The sequence below is a fragment of the Euprymna scolopes genome, chromosome 11 (assembly GCF_053919585.1).
Source record: "Euprymna scolopes isolate OS-2025 chromosome 11, ASM5391958v1, whole genome shotgun sequence".
Classification (NCBI taxonomy): domain Eukaryota; kingdom Metazoa; phylum Mollusca; class Cephalopoda; order Sepiida; family Sepiolidae; genus Euprymna; species Euprymna scolopes.
The window spans coordinates 71,694,879-71,716,396 of NC_136492.1; the positions used below are offsets into that span (position 1 = coordinate 71,694,879).

General features: G+C 33.0%; 1 protein-coding gene and 1 pseudogene across 2 annotated transcripts in view; one reads left to right on the forward strand and one right to left on the reverse strand.

Annotated features, from left to right (window-relative positions):
* LOC145287902 (arrestin domain-containing protein 2-like) overlaps nucleotides 1-21,518 on the forward strand; it is an 867,795-nt gene that overhangs the window by 339,177 nt on the left and 507,100 nt on the right. The window lies entirely within an intron of this gene.
* Nucleotides 10,508-10,674, reverse strand: LOC145288370 (U2 spliceosomal RNA; annotated as a pseudogene).

The window sequence follows — 21,518 nt, forward strand, 5'->3', positions numbered from 1 at the left end:
ATGACAATCATTAAACCTTTATCTCCGAATGGCCTTTGGGGATTAAGTGGTAAGCAATGACCACTATGTAATATATATATATATATATATATATATATATATATATATATATATATATATATATATACTTATTCTTTTAATATAGAAATATCTGAAATTTCAATATTTAAAACAAAATTAAAGGTAAAGCGATGAGGAAAAACAAGCATAAATAAAAGATGAGAATGTATTCATAAAATAGTTTAGGAATTGACGAAATTTAAAAAAAAAAGTGGCGAAGTTCAGCATTTACCCCCTACATTAAGCCCCAAAAGTCCCCAGGGGACGTTACATCCCGGTACAAATGAATAAACACTGCAGTTATATGCCTTAACATATGTAAATTTGCGTTCTGCACCATGCAAAAAAAGAAATGACTAAGTTCATCATCTACCCCCTACATTTAGCCCCAAAAGTCCCCAAGGCCTTAACATATTGAAATTTTAGTTCAGCATCATGCAATAGAAAAATACAATCTAGAACACAAAATGTCGCTTAGTTGAGTGGTACTACTCCCGTTTTCGTAGTCTGTCAATTTTGAGTGACAAAATAGGGGCTTTTACTTTTGGAATGCCACTCCCTCCGTATGATAACGCGGGCTCCGCACGCTTATGAACAGAAAAATACAATCTAGAACACAAAATGTCGCTCAGTTGAGTGGTACTACTCCCATTTTCGTAGTCTGTCAATTTTTGAATGACAAAATAGTGGCTTTTACTTTTGGAATGCCATTCTCTCCGTATGATAACGCAGGCTCAACACTCTTCTGAACAGGCATAAAAGATATTTAACAAATTATATTCATTTTGTCGGATTTGGGAAATTGGTCACTGATATAAAGAAATTTATTAAATCAATATTTGAATCTGAGTAGCAACTTTTTTCTTTTGTCTCATTTAACCGTTATTACAGTAAAGCAGATATTTTATTTAAAATTTTTTCAAATACTATTTATTTCGGTTTGGAATATTTTAACACGGGAGAATTTTACTCAATCTTTTTATATCATAAACTGTTTACATACTTACACACCAAATGATGAGAGTCGAGTAGGATTGAAAGACCGAGGAAAGAAATCTTTAGCCAAACCTCCGTTGGATGAGTGCAAAGAGGACTGATATCTTGGATAGGTTTATTGCCACCTAAATACTAGTGAGGACCAATGGTCGCCGCCAACGAAATACTAATGGTTAGCGGCTGTTGCGATGACGCAAATTCTTTTGCAAAGGTTACCGAAAGGGTGGAGAGTAATGAATATCTGCGGAGACTTGTTGTCACCCAGACTCCAGGGAACACCACACGTTGTGCTCAAAGAGCAATCTTTGATGATGGTTTGTGTGACTATTCTTAGGGAGTAAATAATAATAATAATAATAATAAAAAGAAGAAGAAGAAGTCTAATAATCTGCCAGCGAGAAGTCAATGGTAAGCGGCCGTTGCGATAGCGTAAATTTATTTGCAAATGTTGTCGGAGGAGGTGGAGAGTGCTGGAGAAACTTGTTGTCACTCAGCTTCCAGGGAACACCACAGGTTGTTTTCAAGGAGAGATCTTTGATGACCTGTGTGAAAGCTCCTTGTGAGTCAGTAATACATATTGTTTCTCTTAACAGTATAAGCTTGTTTTACAAGGTTTTAGGTAAGTATGGTTTCATGAGCATCGTATATGCTTTCCCGAGTATCGTATGCGGTTAAAGTTTTTTTTATTTTTTATTTTAAGCATAGAGTCGACCGTTTCCGCAGTGTTGGGGAATCTATTATAATCAGAGGTTATATTGCACAGAAACATTGTGTAAATAACACTCAAGATGAGAACAGTAGGCCAAATAATTCGTCTATTCCAAATTATAAAATCATTACAAAAATTTAGACACATAAGCAAAATTGATGTCAACTGAAATGATCAGAGCTTTTTAATCCTTAATATGAGTGCGTTTACTCGTTCGTTTCGTCTGGGTTCACTAGCGCATGACAAGTTACAACCAAGGGGAGTCGTTTATTTCATCCATGTACCCAGACATAAAGATCCGCATCCGTAATTAGAAGATGAAAGGAAACGTTAGAAAATGTATTTTCAATGTTAGCATCGTCAATGCTTTATGATTAGTGAAAGTATTTTATAATCGTTATACCGTTACATTATAGCAGAACTAAAAAGAAAAAAACATATAGTGTTTATGTAAGAAACCCTCTTGAGTATGATTAAATAACTCTAGTTTCGTTGATAATATAACTGAAAAATCGATACACAATATTTGAAGACGTACTGGAACATTGGTAACATTAAAAAGAATTAACAGCGGCTCTTCCTTTATATCCAGTCTGTTTGACCGCTGCTTTTTAGTGACGTTTAGGTTTCGTCTAGTCATCGAGAAACACCGGTTCTGTTTTAATTTTATTTTTCTTTGTCGAATCGCTCAAGAAAAAGTATGAAGCCACTTGATCTAAGGCGCTGACAAGAAGAAAAGATAATGATTGTAAAGAGAGAATATGGTTATTGTCCATTAATATTTAAACTACTAAAACTGTAGGTATGAAAAAAAGTCATCAGGAAAGGAGTTCCACAAGCTTCTATTTCTTGGGAAGACGTTACTGGAATGGGATAGTGCAGTAAAATGGGGTATCAAAAAAGCGAATTGATGGAGAACACTAAAGTAACAAGTCAAACAAGCTGGAACAGAATAAGAAGGGAATACATCGTGCAATTTTGAAGTGCAGGTGCAATGATAGAATTTATAGAAAACTAGCAAGGAGACCCAAGGTTGCTCGGGATTGAATGATGATCAAGAAATATTTCACACTTTTATTGTCTTCGAAATCCGTGAAATCGCTGGGGAGGAATACTCCCACGCAGTAACTAAGTCCAAAATATATTTTATTTTACATTTCACTCTAGATAAACTGCTGATTTGTTTTAATAAAATTATTTTATATAAACTTCTTTTTAGTTAACGAAAAAATCATTAAGTAATTTACGTGCGGGATTTGAACCAACAGATCACGTCATGCAAAAAAAAAAAAAGTAAAAGAAAAATAAAACACGTAAATTTTCAAGTCTTATAAAATTCTTCGCAGTTAATGAAAAAAAAAAGGAATTTACGTGCGGAGTTTGAACCTACAGATCACGCCATACAAAAAAAAACAACAAAAAAACATACTATTAACTTACAAACAGTACATTTTTCACATTCCGTTCTTCTATCATTATTGCTAAGCGACGACATGGAAACAATGGCTTTACCGATGATAGATAAATTAAAAAAACGGTTTCGATTATCGATTATCGGTAATTATCAGGAGTATTCTGACAAAAAAACTTGACTAAGATCACTGCCAGACATATACGCTAAAGTTCTGTAAGTCTTAAAGAAAATCTGTCCAGCCGTTTCGGAGTCTATAAGGAACGACAGCACACACAGACAAAGTTGCATTTATATAATTGTAGAAATAGATATACTGAACTTAAAAACATACGGTTTGTTAGAGTGAGTTTGCAGGGAATAAGAAAAAGTAGGGGTAATCAAATTATAGATACGTTACCGCACATTCCCAAGAACCCTAAAATGAAACGGAGATTAATTAGCTCAAATATGACAACCGAAATTCATACATATTACAATAATGTCTCTCTCTCTCTCTCTCTGTATCTGTCTGTCTCTCTCTCTCTCTCTCTCTCTCTCTCTCTCTATATATATATATATATATATATATATATATATATATATATATATATGTAAAAGTGAAATTGTCTATGTGTGTGTCTGCGTGTGTACAATTTCCTACCAAACTACTCTGTCAATTTTTAGTCTAGCGACTCGAGATTTGACAGAAGGGATATTGAGATTTAGGAGAATCTTTTTTATCGATTTTCTGCCAGAAATTTTGCTGTAAAGGGATCTAAGTTCAACGATTTGATATTTGAAAACCTTACCATACTCTTCTGCTAATTTTTGGTCTAAACACTTTAAATTTTAGATGTTGGTTTTTAATTCGACTTTAGTCCAAATCAATAAATATTAAAGACTCAAAATTAGGGTAAAATTTTTTGTAAAAAATGACCTCTGCGGTCTCTACCATATTACTCACCCAATGTTTGGTCTAAATATTTGAAATTTTACATAAAGTGTATTCAGACATAGGGCAATATTTTTAATTGTCTTTTTCCGAAAATATTGGTGTTAAGTGGTCAAAGTTCAAAAGTTTTTACTTTTGCGGTCTCTAGCAAACTATTCAGCCAATTTTGGGTCTAAACATTTGAAATTTTACATAAAGTGTATTCAGACATAGGACAAGATTTTTAATTGTTTTTTTTTTTCGAAAATGTGGGTGTTAAGGGGTCAAAGTTCAAAAGTTTTTACTTTTGCGGTCTCTAGAAAACTATTCAGCCAATTTTGGGTCTAAACATTTGAAATTTTACATAGAGGGTATTAAGACATGCAGTAAGCTTTTTAATCAGTTTTTGAGCGAAAATTTAGCTGCCAAGAGGTCAACGTATAAACAGTTGATCTTTGCAAACGCTATCAAACTCCTCTTCCATTTTTTAATCTAAACACTTTAAATTTTAGATGTAGGTTTCCTGGACAGGAGTATGTATATATATATATATATATATATATATATATATATATATATATATATATATATATATATATATACTAGCATTTCAGCCCGGCGTTGCGCAGGTGTTTGGATGTGTATGTTGAGCAAATAAAAATAAGTGGTAGTAGGAAGGCAGGCTCGAACCCGTACCGCAAAGGAGGAAATGAACGGGGTAAAACCTAACGTTTATGCTGTTACGACACCGCAAAACTGTAAGCGACATTTTTTTTTTAAAATTAAGGCTAGACAATCTAAAGGAGTAGATAACTTTCAAAAATATCGGCGAAAAAAGTGACCCCCCCCGTAGAAAAGGGCCTAGTTGAAGGGGAAGATATTAATGTTTTTAGCCAATTTTTCGACATTTGTCGTATGAGCAATGGAACTTTAAAACGATAGTGATCTTGGTAAAATCCATCACCTCTATTGAAAGTTTAAGGCAGACATGCAAACAGACATACATACATACATTTATATATTGGTAACTAAAAATTTTCGACCCAAACTGATGAAAAAGCTTGCCCTATCTCTGAATACGCTTCATGTAAAATTTCAAATATTTAGACCAGAAATTGTGTCAGTAATTTGGAAGAGACCGCAGAGGTCAATTTTTTTTAACATTAACCCCTATTATTACCCCTTAAAATTTATTGTTTTGGGCTCAAATCAAGTTATTAAGTTAGATCCATGTTCAAGGAAACTATATCTAAAATTTCAAGTGTTTAGACTCAAAATTGTCGGAGGAGTTTCGTAGAGTTCTCAAATGTCAAATCGTTGAACTTTCACCCCTTAATCGCCAAATCTCTGGCCGAAAACCAATCACATCGACTTTCCCAAATCTCACTAATCTGTATATCAAATTTCGAGTCTGTAGACTAAAAATTGACAGAGTTATTGCGTAGGGGAATGTACACAGACACACAGACACTTTCACTTATATATATATATATATATATATATATATAAGTGAAAGTGTATGTGTGTCTGTGTACATTTCCCTACGCAATAATATATATATATATATATATATATATATATATATATAGCGTAAGATGTGAGAAAGTCTTTAAGACGATAGACAGAACCGACATTACGAGAAGCAGATATAGCTGGTTCTAATATTTGAACGTCTAGGAAGGTTTGAAAAAAAAAACATTATAAAGTAAACTTTATTCGCAATAGCATAGTAATCACCGATTATCCCATGAATGTAATGGATACGCCGAAAAAGAAATTGAAAGACAGGGTCTGAGTTTTTCGAGATAAAACGAAATAAGTCATTTTGTACACCAATTTGTGGCTGAACCAAAGTAACCTTTTAGATTAACTATATATGTCAATTTATCCTGGGACGATAGGTGAGAATATATGATAGAGAAACGATGCTTATCAAATTTCCAGTTTTGCGTATCTCTCATAGGTAAAAGATAAATACTCATATACTAATTTCAGAGAGAAAATAGGATTTTTATATGGCTATATAACCTAAAAGAATTGAATATGTAATTGAATACGTATGCATAGTTGTAATTGAGCTCGTTTGTTTTTTGTTTTTTTTTAACAAAAATTTTAACTGTTGAGAGATATGGCGTTGCTAATTTTTATCCTCGTGCATAATATTTTTTATTGAATTTATAATTGAAAAAAAAAATCTTTATCTATATAAATAAACAAGAGATGCATGTATTTGGTTGTGTTTGTGTGAAAATATTTAACCGATAACCAATTAAACTACTGGTCACATAACACTGAAATTAACAGAAAACAGTAATAATACACCAAGGATGATTTATAACGAATAAAATGCCCCTTTAGATGTTTCAATAACGTGTACAAAATTATGTTAACATGCTGATATGAAAGATTAGTTTTAATTCTTTCTTTTCTATCGCTCGAAAGCTTAAACGGTAGGGACCGAAGCTGGAGCGCTAAATGTTTTGGTTTCGGTTCTAGCTACTGTAGAACACCGGGATACGCCATTAAAAATTAGTAACAAAATACAGTACAGTATAAAATACACATGTATATAATAAAATAACATTATAAATAAGATAAGGGGGGTAAATACGGTAACCAGGGGTCGAAAAACATCATATTCCACATCCTTACATGAAAAAATTCGTATCTCAGCGCCACCGTATTCCAGAGTTGTACTGTATTTCGTGTGCATAGTTATTCTTTTTAATTTCTGAAATCAGTACTAGATACACATACACACACACACGCACACCCACACACTCACACACACGCACACAATAGAGAATTAGATTTGTAATAATAAATACGAAATCTGCATGAATTTTACGACCGGGCAAGGCCGAACGTCCCCTGCTAGTATTCATATAAAAATGAATATGTGTACTATACATACGAAATGAGATTGCTCTACCAAAACGATTTTTACTCCATTTTTCAGTTTCCAGACAATGCAACTGATAAAATCGACCACAATTCATATTTTCCTCTAAATAACATAAAATGCGGAAATTCTTGGATAGACTTGAAATTTTAAACGAAACTATATATTTAATCCTCTGGGTAGAAAATTCTTCTTCCGTCAGTCATAATCGGTGAGAAGCCCTAATTGTTTCGCAATTGTATTCTGAGTACTGCCTGTCCTGAGAATTAAAACTTCAACCTAAATGACTGCGTTACTGATACCTGAATTTACTAAGTACTTTATGCGTTACACCATGCTCTTGCATATTAAAATCCAATTGGTCCCCCCTCGCCAATCTGTCACGAAAAACACTCGTCTAGCTGAAACTACTGTCAATAATTTTCCCCACTCTTTGGCTGGGCCTAAGTCAAAACATAGATTCCATGAACAAAGCTTCTTTCTTAGAACTGCACGCCTGTGAAACTCTCTTCCTTTATACCTGTTTCCCAGCTGACTAAAATTTGGTTGTCTTCAAGTCCAACATAAACAAATTCTTGATGAACCGCCCTCTTAAGTAATCCACTCTTCCAAACTTCATTTACTAACTATTTCTACGATATTATCCCATTGATTGCTGTACACTTAATAACCCTTATCCCCGAGTGGTCTATAGGCCTTGATAAGTGATGACTCCTATGTAAAAAAAAATATTTGCATTAAGAAAGATGACATAGTGAAAATAACTAAAAACAACTGTTAAAAACACACATTTAATTAAATTAAAAAACAGCAAAATGCGTTTCTGATTCTTCAGTAACAAGTCAGCCATGTTAATATAGGTTTTAATAATAGGTGCATTACTTTCCTTCCAAACCATGAGTGCCGAATGATGGATTATCACCTTTCCCGGAAGACTTTCTGCGTTATTTTAATACAATCTACGAGAAAGTTGAATTTGCAATTGGATTCCATAGTTTTCGATGTTGTTTCTTCCACCATTATAAAGCAAAGATGCATTTAATTAGCTTACTCGATTCTAATAATACTGTTGGTTGCTATTTGAAGGCGAGAACATCTGGATGTCGGCGTGAATAAGGTGTGCAAACATAGGCAGAACGAACATGAGGTTCGCATCAAAGTTTGAAGTGAACGATTTCATCTGGTCGCGCACGAAAACATTCCCAGGCTCGTCGTTTCGCGTCAGATTACGATACATCCACGTTTGCTCGTTCAATCATAATCAGTATTTTTAATGACGACTTTCGTGTTTCATCTTTATTTGATGTAATGAATAACTCTAATACATTTTTCCAACTTGTTCGAAAACTATTTCTTTTATATGTCATAAATACGTTTTAAAAACTGTCTTCATTCTATTTTGATTGCCTATCCTTACTGCACTCATGTAAATAATAAGTACCATCTTTTCCCACAACATTTCACAAATATTTTATTTTCGTTATACTGTTATCTACTTTAGTTTTAATGGGTGTATGGATTCGTTTATGCACGCAGTTTGCTCGTTTCGTGGCCGTGGTCATCGTCGTTCTTAACCAAGGTTACTTTGTTATTCGCTGACACAAAAGCACGCTGACACGGCCAATGAAAGAGAAAATCTTGAATTAAATATTTTTCCGTCCCAATAAAAAGTGGCCCTGTTCTGATATCGTTGTCTCGCCAACGTAATGACAACATTTTCCAAAATTATTTCCTCTGTCGTATGTTGAAAGTACTTTTTTCAAAATGCTTTTTATTAAATTGTAGGTGGCTGGTGATTGTTTATAATCAGATTAATTCAATAGCGTATCAAAGTGGGTAGACAATGCACGTGCGGCAATGTTTGCACGTTTCAATGCAACAAATGAATAAATACCTCTCTTCATGGATGCTTCGTATTTCGCTTAACTTCATCAACTCTTTTATTCATAAACCATTTACACGGCATTGTTTTCATCATACTTCTCTCACTACTTTTCGATGGTCTACGTTTTTTTTATACAATTAAAAAATTTGCTTTTGTTGGGTTTCACTTAATAAAACGTGTGCAAAGCATTATACATCCGTGCTGTCGACAAAAAACACAGATTTCTGGTTGTCGTTCAATACAATCGCTTGGACGCCAATGTTTAGTTCGTAATAAAGATGAATTATAAAGCAAATAACAGTCACGGAAAACACCAGTGATACAAGGTTCATTTGCGGGTGTGAAAGACCGAGACACAGACACATATATGACATTTGTGGCTAGACTAATGCATAAAAATTCGAATGGGAAGTTTTTAAATATGATTATGCGATGGGCAACCATTTTATAAATCACGACGTAGTTTTATGTTCATTCCTAGAATAGAATATTCTCCGTTTATGAGAGATTTTCGAGAGAAAGAGAGAGAGAGAGAGAGAGGGAGAGAGAGAGAATCGACAATGTTCCACTAATTATCAAAAGCGGTGAAAAGCCTATTTTTTAATCAAATCGACCGATTGCATGCTCTAGCTACGAACCCCCTACCGCAGTATACCGGAATAAATCTTCCCATGCCTCATCGCAGTGACTTAATTCATAATACATTGTAGTCTATATGGTACTGTAGAGAATCTTCTGTTGATTTTATAAAAATAATCTAAAAATAATGGGTCCACTTGAAGTTTAAATTGCTGAAATTAAGTATCATAGTTTAATTATTCTTTAAATAGAAGCATTCATTTCGAACTCATTATTTACCTAATCAAAGAATCAACTGTCTATTTTATGAAATTATTTTGACATCACTTGACTTTAAAGTAATAAATGTCAAGCATCATAGTTTAATTGTCCTTTAAACAGAAAAGGTTATTTCGAACGCGCCACTGGCCTATAAAAGAATATACAGTTGAATTAATAAATTAGGTCTTTCCATCTGTGCAGTTATTACATTCTCAGAAGCACTTATGATATTAGGTTGCATAAAATTGTTAACTTTGGTCAAAATCGGATTTTCCTTTTGGAATTGAATTTTTCGATTCCCGATTGTCTATATTTCTCAGACGCATTCCGATACAAAACTACACAGAGACATTCCCGGACACATCAATTTCTTTCTGTGAAATTAAAAAAAAAAAAAAAATCAACGTTTCTGAGTCAATATGGAATGAACTGACACACGTACATAAATACAAATTTCCTTTTAAATATCATCATTTATATGTTTGTTAAAAACAATAATAGCATAAGTGCTACATAAACTAATATATAGCATTTCATTTAACAAGTCCGAAAGCCATTAGTCGCGTGCTCTCGTGTAATGAATGAATGCGTGAATGTAGGATTGACATGAAATTCTTAAGGATATACTAAAATGACCGAAAAATGGGCTGAAATGACTTAAATAAAAAGTAAATGACTTAGAATGACTGTAATGAACTTAAAGGATGGACTGAATGACCTTAAGAATGACTTGAATGCTTAAAAAATAACTTGTATCCTTCAAAAACAATTTGAATGATCTGGAGAATGACTTGAATGGCTTTGAGACTGACTGGTTGTAAAGCGGGTGATCATTTTACATTAAATTAATACAGAAAATTGATCACCCAATTTATATCACAAAGTTACAAACATAAGTACAGCATGTAGTAAGAACAGATACTACATTTTGATCTTGGCCAAAAGGCCAAGAAAAGCTTAAAACGCTAAGAACAGCATCTATTAACAACAGACCTTTGATCTTAACCAAAAAGGCCAAGCACAAAAGTGTTACGGACAGACCGACAGACCGACCGATCGACCGACTGACGGACTGACGGAGTGACTTATAGAGTCGCTTGCACGCGACTAAAAATTATAAATTACTTTGCCAACTGAACGGTACAGAAAAGTTAGATGCCACAGAGATAGAAAGAAAATTAAAACTGCAAGTTGAACTTTACAATCAAAATTTACTGTTCGACTGAATACTCCAAAAGAAAATTTACTCCGCGGAATAAGGACTTTGTAAATTGTTTTTTGAGGTATTCAGTCGAACAATAAATTTTGATTGTAAAGTTCAACTTACAGTTTTAATGTTCTTTTTCTTAAAAAAGCTCTACTCTATATTGCATATTGAGCTATTTTTAATTCGGTTGGGATTAAATTTTCTATAAATAATACTATTATTTATATTAGTTTGAAGTTTACCATTACGTGTATCAGGTAAACACTACATCCCTTTGTTTTCATAATTATATATATATATATATATATATATATATATATATATATATATATGTGTGTGTGTGTGTGTGTGTGTGTGTGTTTCTGTAGAAATATGTTTTATTTCCTTATTATATATATACGAATCCTTATTTAAGAAGCTCAATGTAATTACAGAGCAATATAGTGAATAAATGACAAAGGCCTATATTCCAAAGTTCATTATGTTGACCATCTTATAATTTATTCCTTTAATTAAGTTGACATTTGCAATTCTTGATAGTATCTGTCTCGTAGCGGAAAATCAATGACTTAATTATTATATAAATTAGTGAATCTATTTTGCCCTTAAATGTCGTTTGTAAATATCAGCTGAATTAAAGAAATTAATTATAAGATGGTCAACATCATGAACGTTAGAATATATTCGTTTGTCATTTATTCACTATATATATATATATATATATATTATTTTGAGTATTGAGAGATAGAAAGATAGATAGATAGATAGATAGTCATCTACAGACAGCTGTTTCGCTTAATCATTTCTTCTCTCTTGACTATTATCTGAAACTCAATCACTCAGTGACTTTTTACTCTCACTTTGAAGTAACGGAAATCTTAATGCATATACACGTTTACTTTTGCATTACAGACCGCACACAGTGCTCACTTCTTTTACGAAGTCTCCTGACTTCCTACATATGTATATGTGTTGAGGATGGAAGACGGGAAGATGTGTGGGGGTGCAGCTGTTAATAGTCGAGGTACAATGACTGGATTTTATTCCAACAATAGACATTTGCTATTAACGGTCGTCGTGTGTTTTTGCTATCGTTCTCGCGATGTTCTCGTTCGTTTACCAAGAAGCTGTAAATTTGCATAGACGTATTTATAGGACGGACAGCTAATCCCGTTTTCGATAACATATCCCGACAGGCGGTCGTGTGAAAACACTTTCCTAGCAACACGGTTTGGAAGCCGGAAGTTACTCGAACCTACAAATATTTAGCGGACGAGGTATTTAGCTTCTCTTGTTCTCATGAGTGCCTTGGGATTTCATCGAGCTTTGCAATGCGCAACAATATCGGTTGAAAAGATTTAACTAAGCGGGAATAGCAGGTGTTTTCAAATGGGTACATCGTAGTATATATTTAAAAAAAAATGAACCGTTTCCAAGCGTATCACAAACATGATCTCTCTACTATTCAATCTATCAGTACGTTGATCGGTTGCACTAAAATTTGGACGTGTCTTTATTCTAAAACACGCATGCTGAATGGGCTCATCCTTGGTTAGAATTGCCCCACTTGAAAGCGGGTAAATAGTTACTTATGTCTAAGCCAATCCAAGATAGATGCGACATAAGACCAGAAAATTGGGGGAAGGAAATTCCATAGCGCTAGAGTAATGAAATATACTATTAACGAATTTGTTATCTTTTCACTAATGAGTAATCAACGAACAATAAAAAAATTTTATACATCATTCCTTTTTCCCTCTCGTTATAATCGTTTGGTTTCGCTGTCGTTACTGCAATTATGGTCTTTGATTTTCGCGTTTGTCTAATTAGACGTGCATAAAAGACATAAAGGCACTTTCGCTGAGTTTTCTTTTATCAAGAATTCCATTTGGCTAGAATTAACTAATGTTGTCTTAACTACTGAACTTACCTTTTTAACTTACCGAAATAAGTGACGCTGACGATCAGGCACCGAAAAAACATTCGCCAAAGATTATTATACATCACCGACCGTATTCCAATCGCGTGACTCCCCGAGAGAAACTCATTGGAAAACCTTTGAAAACCTTTTTTTTTTCTGAGCTTAAAACATGTGATGGCATTCGTCATTGTTCGACTTGGGTTTTGTTTACCGTTTGATCTGCTGTCCCTTCATTGTCTCCTATCACCTATTTAAACCTTTTTTACAGATCTGGATACCATGCACTCACTGGGACATTTAATATTATTAACACTACCTAACTTATCATTATTGACGTAGGACACTTTATACATAATACATTTATCTTTGATGTTGACTCTTAAATGTTCAATTATTATAAAGCTTTTGACTTTTCTATTTTTTCTAAATTATTTGATGCTGTTAATAACAGCAAACACAATAAAACACATCAGCCTGATCAGATAATTAGTGTTGAAGTTATTTACATTTTCATAGAAAAACCTCGAGAATACGACATGCAATGTAGAGAACCTTAATTCACTCAGAATGTGTCAGGAAATGGCATGTAGTTTCACGACTGCCGTGTTCTAGTTTATAAAAAAAAATTATACATACATATATATATATATATATATATATATATATATATATATATATCAGTGAGAATGTGTGTGTGTGCTATGGTATTAAAATTGAAAAATTGCAACCTGGGGGGGGTCATCAGATTTTTATCTGTTCGTCAACTGTTTCATGAATGCGCATGCGCGAATCATTCGCGTGACAAATTTCTTATCTTAAGATAAGTAGGTTTGAAAACATATAAGTTTGAAAACACTATTTAACGATTGTGTCAAACTAGCCTAATGGTTATCGTACTTGACTCACTGTCTATTGGTTTCGTTCTTTGAGAAAAAAATGCATGCATATGTTTCTGTATGAATTAAAATATGATATTTATGGATATTTCACGACCGAGCAACGCTGGGCAGCCTGCTAGTAGTTAATGGATGTGATAACCTAGTGCTGCAGACCTGAAATAATCCTTATTTATTCTAAGAAGAGAGTAGCGTAGTGTTATATTTGTAGGCGCGTATTGTTGATTAGGCATCCTTGGTTTGAATTAGAGTAAATTTGTATTGTTCGACATGAAAGGAGTTTTTGATAGGCTTGATTCTATTGCTGGCAGTAGTTCACAGGTATTTTTTTAATCTAGTATTTCTATGCGAGAAAGGGTGTATATTGCCATCTTGCATAAGTACAATTAGTGCTTCAAACTTACAAAATTCGAGATTCATACACAAACGTCGTCAGTGCGCGTAGTTGTCAACTTCATTAAGGCTACCTTTACGGATTTTGCCAGATCTACTGCATTTAATTTCACTAATAAAAGTGTATGAATCTGTACATACATCATTCCGAAATTAATTTAATAGTAAGTTCGACATAACTACTCATTCAACTAATATAGAGGGAAAATACTGTACCTTCTCTGCTGATCCCGCATATTTTCAACCAACCTGCACATTTTGCAACTGAATTTCGAAATTCCAGATCAGCAGAGGCGTAGTAATAGACTTTATAACATTTAATCAATACAGACTATGGTAACAATTCAAATACAAAAATGTATTAATGAACAGATATCAGTATTATGTAAGTATGTTGGACGTATGCGTTATTTTATTTACTTACTTTTTGTAGCAGACCGAATTGGTCTAGAATGTTACATAATTTCCGTCAGAACGTACAACATACTTGGGAGGCTTTATCTCATCATCTGTTTCAGATATAAAACGCATGGCTTCCGAAGGCCATGATCAACAGCAAGAACGTGACCAAGTGTACAGAAACCTATTGGTAAAGGTTTAAAAATGTAAAATATATAAAAATAAATTTTCGACCCGCTGAGAGATGTGAAGCAGTAAATGCACTTTTCCTGAAACTAAGTAAATGTGTTTGTTATGTAAACAGCCATATCTGGAAAAACTAAAGAGAGATTTTAAAAAAGTTATACGTATGTATATATGCGAGGCAGGTGAAATAAGGTAAAACCCTTACATAGAGTCATCTGTTCACCCAGAACGTATAATACAAGTATTATTTATAAATTACTTATTAGAAAAACAGGAAAATAAAAAAAAACATGGTATTACTTTAAATTGAAAGAAAAAATTCAAAACTAATATAATTTCAAATGAGAAAAGAAACAAAAATTGATACTCTAATAGTAGATGACTCAAGCCAACCACAGCGCGCATCTGCCGAATGGTTATGTGGAAAAGGGTGTAAGCAAAGCTTGGCACATAAAACGAGTTAGGGCCATCTGAGGAATCTTCAGGGTATGAAGCTGATGATTTCAACTCTATCGGAAGGACATAATTATCGCAATTATGAAGGAAATATAAATATTATTTTAATTCATCATTCAAAATATTGCAAGAAGAAAATGCCAGCCGACCGGTTCCGTCCTCATTCGCCAAGAGCTGTATCGATGGGTAAACTGTTATAAAGAAAAACGGGTTTACTATGCATCTTAAAAATATAACTAGCGTTATGATATATATATATATATATATATATATATATATATATATATATGTGTGTGTGTGTGTGTGTGTGTGTGTCTGGGTGTGGGTGTATATATGTTTATGTATGTACATATATTATTATTATTAAATGAAAGTCACTGTGTGTGTGTGTGTGTGTGTGATTTCCTTACTCAGAGGTTCCGAAACGGCTGAGCCTATCTTTTGCAAATTTCACACAAAGCTAATTTATATATCTGGCACTGTTTTTGATCTACTTTGTACGAAAATTCATCCGATGCGTATTCGATCGTAAAAGTAGCTTTTCTCTCTTACAGAGAAAAAACAATATTTACAGGTGAATATTTTACGTTACACCGGCATAGATAAATAATAAAATCTCAGCAAATCATTTCTCCTTAAAAACAACAGATTTATTAAAATCTGGAGATATACATTCGACTACAGATCGAATGACCCTCTTTTCAAACCCTATACAAGACCATATACCTCCAGCTTGTTAAGTCTAAGCCCGAGTGTACCTCAACATTTAATTTAAAGTGTTTCTTATTAATGATTTCAATTTAAGATAAAAAGGGAAGTACCATTAAAAATCGCCGCAAATCATCGATTAATTCATCGTGAAGTCCAAATATGAGCTGACGTGATGTTATACAGAAACACCGACGGAATTTGATGAACATTATTATTATATTTTTATTTATTTTATTTTTATTTTTTACTTTTTTGCGAATTAGTACACCGGGCAAATTATTCCTCGGAATATATAATAATCAATACATCAATCATTCTACGATAATACATGCGTAATCTGCATAAAGTAAAATATCATGTTTAAGCGTATTGCACCACCGGGAAACTCCGGGCTGCCAGACAATGCAGCACTATTTTACAGACAAATTGTGTTTAAATCTAAGAGACAGTTCATATGTTTACAAGGGTAGTATTGTATTAAATAAAATTAAACAGTTTCCAATACTTTAATGATATTCCGGATGAGGATTATCTAATTTTTTGTGTTAGATCCCTAACCGCGACTGAGACAATGCCCTAAATTGCCAGCCACACGGCAGACAATATTAGCAACAAATAAAAACAATGACACATGCTATAAAATTCTAAATAAAAGTAGCATTCAAACAATAAAACTAACCTCTTTAACAATTAGGGATCTAACACGTAAAAGAGTTACTAATACCAACATTAACATCGAGGCCGAGATATATTCCATACCCTGCATTGATTGTGGAAAAATATACGTAAGAGAAACTTAACGACATTTAAATAAAAGAATGTATGAACACAAAAGATATGTGAAAAACAACAATACACTCAACGCTATATTTTGTCACATCATGAAGAACGACCACCATTTTAATTTTAACAAAGCAACTTTTCTTAAACACATGCATAACAGATCCACACGACATTTAGTTGAGTCGGCTACAATCTCCCAATCCAGCAATATAATTAAATAAAGAAAAGGGTTTTCCACGCTGCTCCCTCTCTGTTGAAAATAATTATTAAAGAGAACAATTTAGACACAGGTTAAAGTTGAAATATATATATATATATATATATATATATATATATATATATATATATATATATATATATAAGATCCATTCGTAATTTCACTTCATTTTCTTATTTTTAGTTTACTTATTTACTGTATTTTATTTTACCACGGTCTATTTTTCGACACCATTTTATCACATTCTATTCTTATTTTTAGACACCATCTTTCAAGTTACTACGCTATTTTATCTCAATTCAATTTACCTAATTTTTTAAAAAAAACTTCGTAATCTCATTTCATTTTATTATTTTTATTTATTTCATCTATCACGTTTATATTTCTGCACGCAATCTTTTAAATCTCTGCGATATTTTTGCCCAATTAATTTTCTCATCTCATTTTATCAACATATTTATTTTATTCATTTTTTATTTTTAGACGCAATTTTCCAAATCACTACGCTAGTTTACTCCAATTTATTATTATACTTATTTTCTCTAATCAAAAAACGGATATATGTATATAGGAATCTATTTTACATAAGAAAACATGCTGCTCTCCCCCATCATTATTTATAGCCCCAAATCTTCCGACCTCTTCGTCAATGACCATCCCTTTTGAAAAAGCCCACATAAATTGGGCGAAACGTTGAGCGTTCAGGTTCTTCCACCTCAAATCTATTTTTCATATCGTCGGATTTCACCTATCTTAACAATCATATATATATATATATATATATATATATATATATATATATATATATATATAATTTTTCAGAAGCATCTTCTTTGAGCTTGAAATTTCAGACAATATGAGTTATAATGTAAGGGATATAAACCGTGCAGATATATGTTTCTTGCATAATCTAAGGTATATAAACCACAGGAATTTGACATGAAAGCCTTGTGTTAGATGTTTGATATTAATATCAGTTCAGACAAGTACTAACGCACTGAGCAATACTAATGAAAACACTGAAAAAATATATACATGTAACATTAAGTTATAATATATGTGTATTAACATGAAATAGTAAATTATATATAATATAATAATAATAAAAAATATTGATATTTATTAAATAAATATCGTAAGTTATGAAAATTTACGTGGCAATTAATTAACATAGAATTTCACGCGTTTGCTCCCCGTGTGGAAACGTCCAGTTAAGAATCCGTGCATGTAAATTGGCATATATATTTCCCTATCTGTATTCACGCATTGAACCCTTCTGAAGTAAATACTAAAAATGAACACATATAAAAGTATATCCTCTTCTAGAAGTATATGTGGATGCATAAAGTTTCTATCTCTGCAATTATATAAATGCAACTTTGTCGGTGTGAGTTCTTTCGTTATATACTCCGAAATGGCTGAACAGATTTTCTATTAAATTTACAGAACTTTAGTGTATAAGTCTGGGATTGATCTTAGTTAAGTTTTGTTCAAAATACGCTCGATCATTATAATCGTAATCGAAACCGCTATTTTAATTTATCTATCATCGGTAAAGCCATTTTTTCTATGTCGCCGCTTAGCAACAATGATAGAACAAAAGGCCCTTAAAAATTCTATTTTGGATAAGTTTATAGCGTGTTGCCTTTTTTTTCATGACGTAGTCTATCGATGTAAAATCTGCACGTAATGTTTTTCCATTAACTACAAAGAATTTAATAAGACTTGAAAATTTACGTCATTTTTTCGTTCTTTTTTTTTTTTTTTTTTTGCAAGACGTTGTCTGTAGATTCAAACCCCGCACGTAAATTTCTTAATGTTTGTTTTCGTTAACAAGAAATAAGTTTATATACCATAATTTTATTTAAAAAAAAACAGTAGGTCCTCTATAGTTCAATGTAGAAAAACATACTTTTACTAATTCACTGCACAGAGGCATGTGAAGCTTCCGCCCGGGGGATTTCTCGGATTTCGATGAACATGAAAATATAGGAGTATAAAATATTCGTAGATTATCATTCAACCCCAGGCAACGTCGGGTCTCCCTGCTAGTAATATATATATATATATATATATATATATATATATATATATATATATATATATATATATATATATATTAAAGTGAGAGTGTCTCTCTGCCTGTGTACATTTCCCTACACAAAATCTCTGTCAATTTTCAGTTTACAGATTCGATATTTGATATACAGGTTAGTGAGATTTGGGAAAATCTTTGTAATCAGTTTTCGGAAATTTAGGTGATAAGAGGTCAAAAGTCAACGATTTGAACTTTGTGAAGTCTACCAAACTCTTCCGCTAATTGTGGATCTAACCACTTGAAATTTTAGATATAAATTTTTGGGCATGGATCTAACTTAATAACTTGATTTGAGCCCAAAGCAATAAATGTTAAGGGGTCATAATAGGGGTCGAAAATTTATAAAAATTTGACTTCTGCGGTCTCTACCAAATTACTCAAGACAATTTCTGATCTAAACATTTGAAATTTTACATAAAGGGTATTCAGAGATAGGGCAAGCTTTTTAATCGATTTGGGTCGAAAATTTTAGCCAAAAATATATAAATGTATGTATGTATGTTTACATGTCTTCCTAAAACTTACGACAGAGGCGACGGATTTTCGCAAGATCAGTATCGTTTTAAAGTTTGACCATTCAGACGACAAATACCGAAAAATTGGCTAAAAACATTCATTTCTTCACTCTTAACTAGGCACTTTTCTAAAGGGAAGGGTCGCTTTTTTCGCCGATACTTTTGAAAGTCATCCCCTCTTTTCGATTGTCTTGCCTTTATTTAAACCTACGTCACTTCCGGTTTGGCGGCGGTCGTAACAGCACAGACGTCACGTTTTTTTTCACGTTCTTTCCCTCCTTCACGGTACGGGTTCGAGCTTTCCTTCCTACTACCACTGTTTTTGTTCAACACACACCTCCAAACACCCGGAGAACGCCGGGCATACATGGTAGTATATATATATATATATATAACCCCCCCCCCCCCCGATACAGTGTTTCATGGTAAAGAACTGATGATCCCTTAAAGAGCATTGATACTATTGCTTATTCATTTTAGTAAAACTATTCAACGATGCAGAAATTAATTGACTTACTGACAAAATAATTCTCCAGCGAAGGGTATATATATATATATCTATTATATAAAGCTGAATTTCTGTGTATGTATGTGTGTGTGTCTGGTCACGAATAGCCTCCTATATCGTTGACTATTTAAAAAAAACTGATCACATGTAATGATAGAAGATGTATCGAGACACAGGAATGGGTATGTTTGATCTGGCAGAACAGTGGTTCAGTAAAATTGTAGGGTCTGCGTTCCCGCCTGGTCCACAAAGTATGGAAGTAAAAAATTTAAAAATTAAAAAAAAAAAAACGTTTACAAGTGTTTTTGATAATGATGTACATAAGAATACTTTGATAAGTATGTTTTAACTTAAATAGGGATGGTATAATAAAATTGTGGGGTCTGCGTTCGCGCCTGTCCCCCATAGAATTGAAATAGGCATACACTTTAATAAAGACTTTTCATATCTATCTGTGTTAGTATACTTTGATAATTATGTTTCTGCTTGATGAAATATGGTATAATAAAATTATGGGGTGTTCGTTCGCGCCTGACCTTCATAGAATGGAAATATGTCAGAAAGTTTAACAAGGTTTTTTAATATTGATCCACAGAATATTGTGATAAGTGTTTCAGTGTGAACAGGTATGGTATAATAAATTATGGGGTTTATCTATTTTATTTTTTACTTTCATCATATTTTGCTTTCGTTTTGATACCCCCAAATTCCACCCAAATTTACAACCCTTCCTTTTCATAATCTATCACTTTCATAAATCAGAGTCCATTTTCTGTAGGCTGTTTTTGAGCCCAGTCAACGACGAGTACTTTTGCTAGTATATATATATATATGTATATATATATATATATATATATTTATTTATTTATTTATTTATTTATTTAAAGTTTAAGAACATACTATATATATATATATATATATATATATATATAGAGAGAGAGAGAGAGAGAGAGAGGCAGAGATAGAGACAGAGAAAGAAAGAGAGAGGGAGAGAGAAAGAAAAGAGACAGAGAATTTTGAATCCATACGCAGCAACAGGAGAGTCCGCGAAAACGGCCAAGAAACTGACGATGAGACAGATGCATAGCTTCTAACCTATAGAAAAATAAAACTGACCATCGACTGTTTATTAAAGCCAGACGTGAGAATTACCGGATACGTGACTCGTACAACATTTTCATTCGTTATACACAAATAGCCTTTTCGTTGAGCCGCTGCAAAATTCTCGTTCCAACATCATACTCCAGGCGCCAACTCTCGCCACCCGCGACCCAAATAACCCCGTTCCACTCCCTCTCCAGCACTAACACATTTTTTTCTACACGGAACATAGTCACCATTTTCACTGTCAAATGGCGAGCTGTTAAAATGTAACTACCTCTCTTTCGCATCCTCAGTCTTCTTTTTTTTTCTTTTCTTCATCTCCTCTCTACTTTTCATGATTATTTTCTATTATAAAATGAAAATGGTTCTGCTTATGAACAACATGTTCCTTTAGTCATCACTGACTTT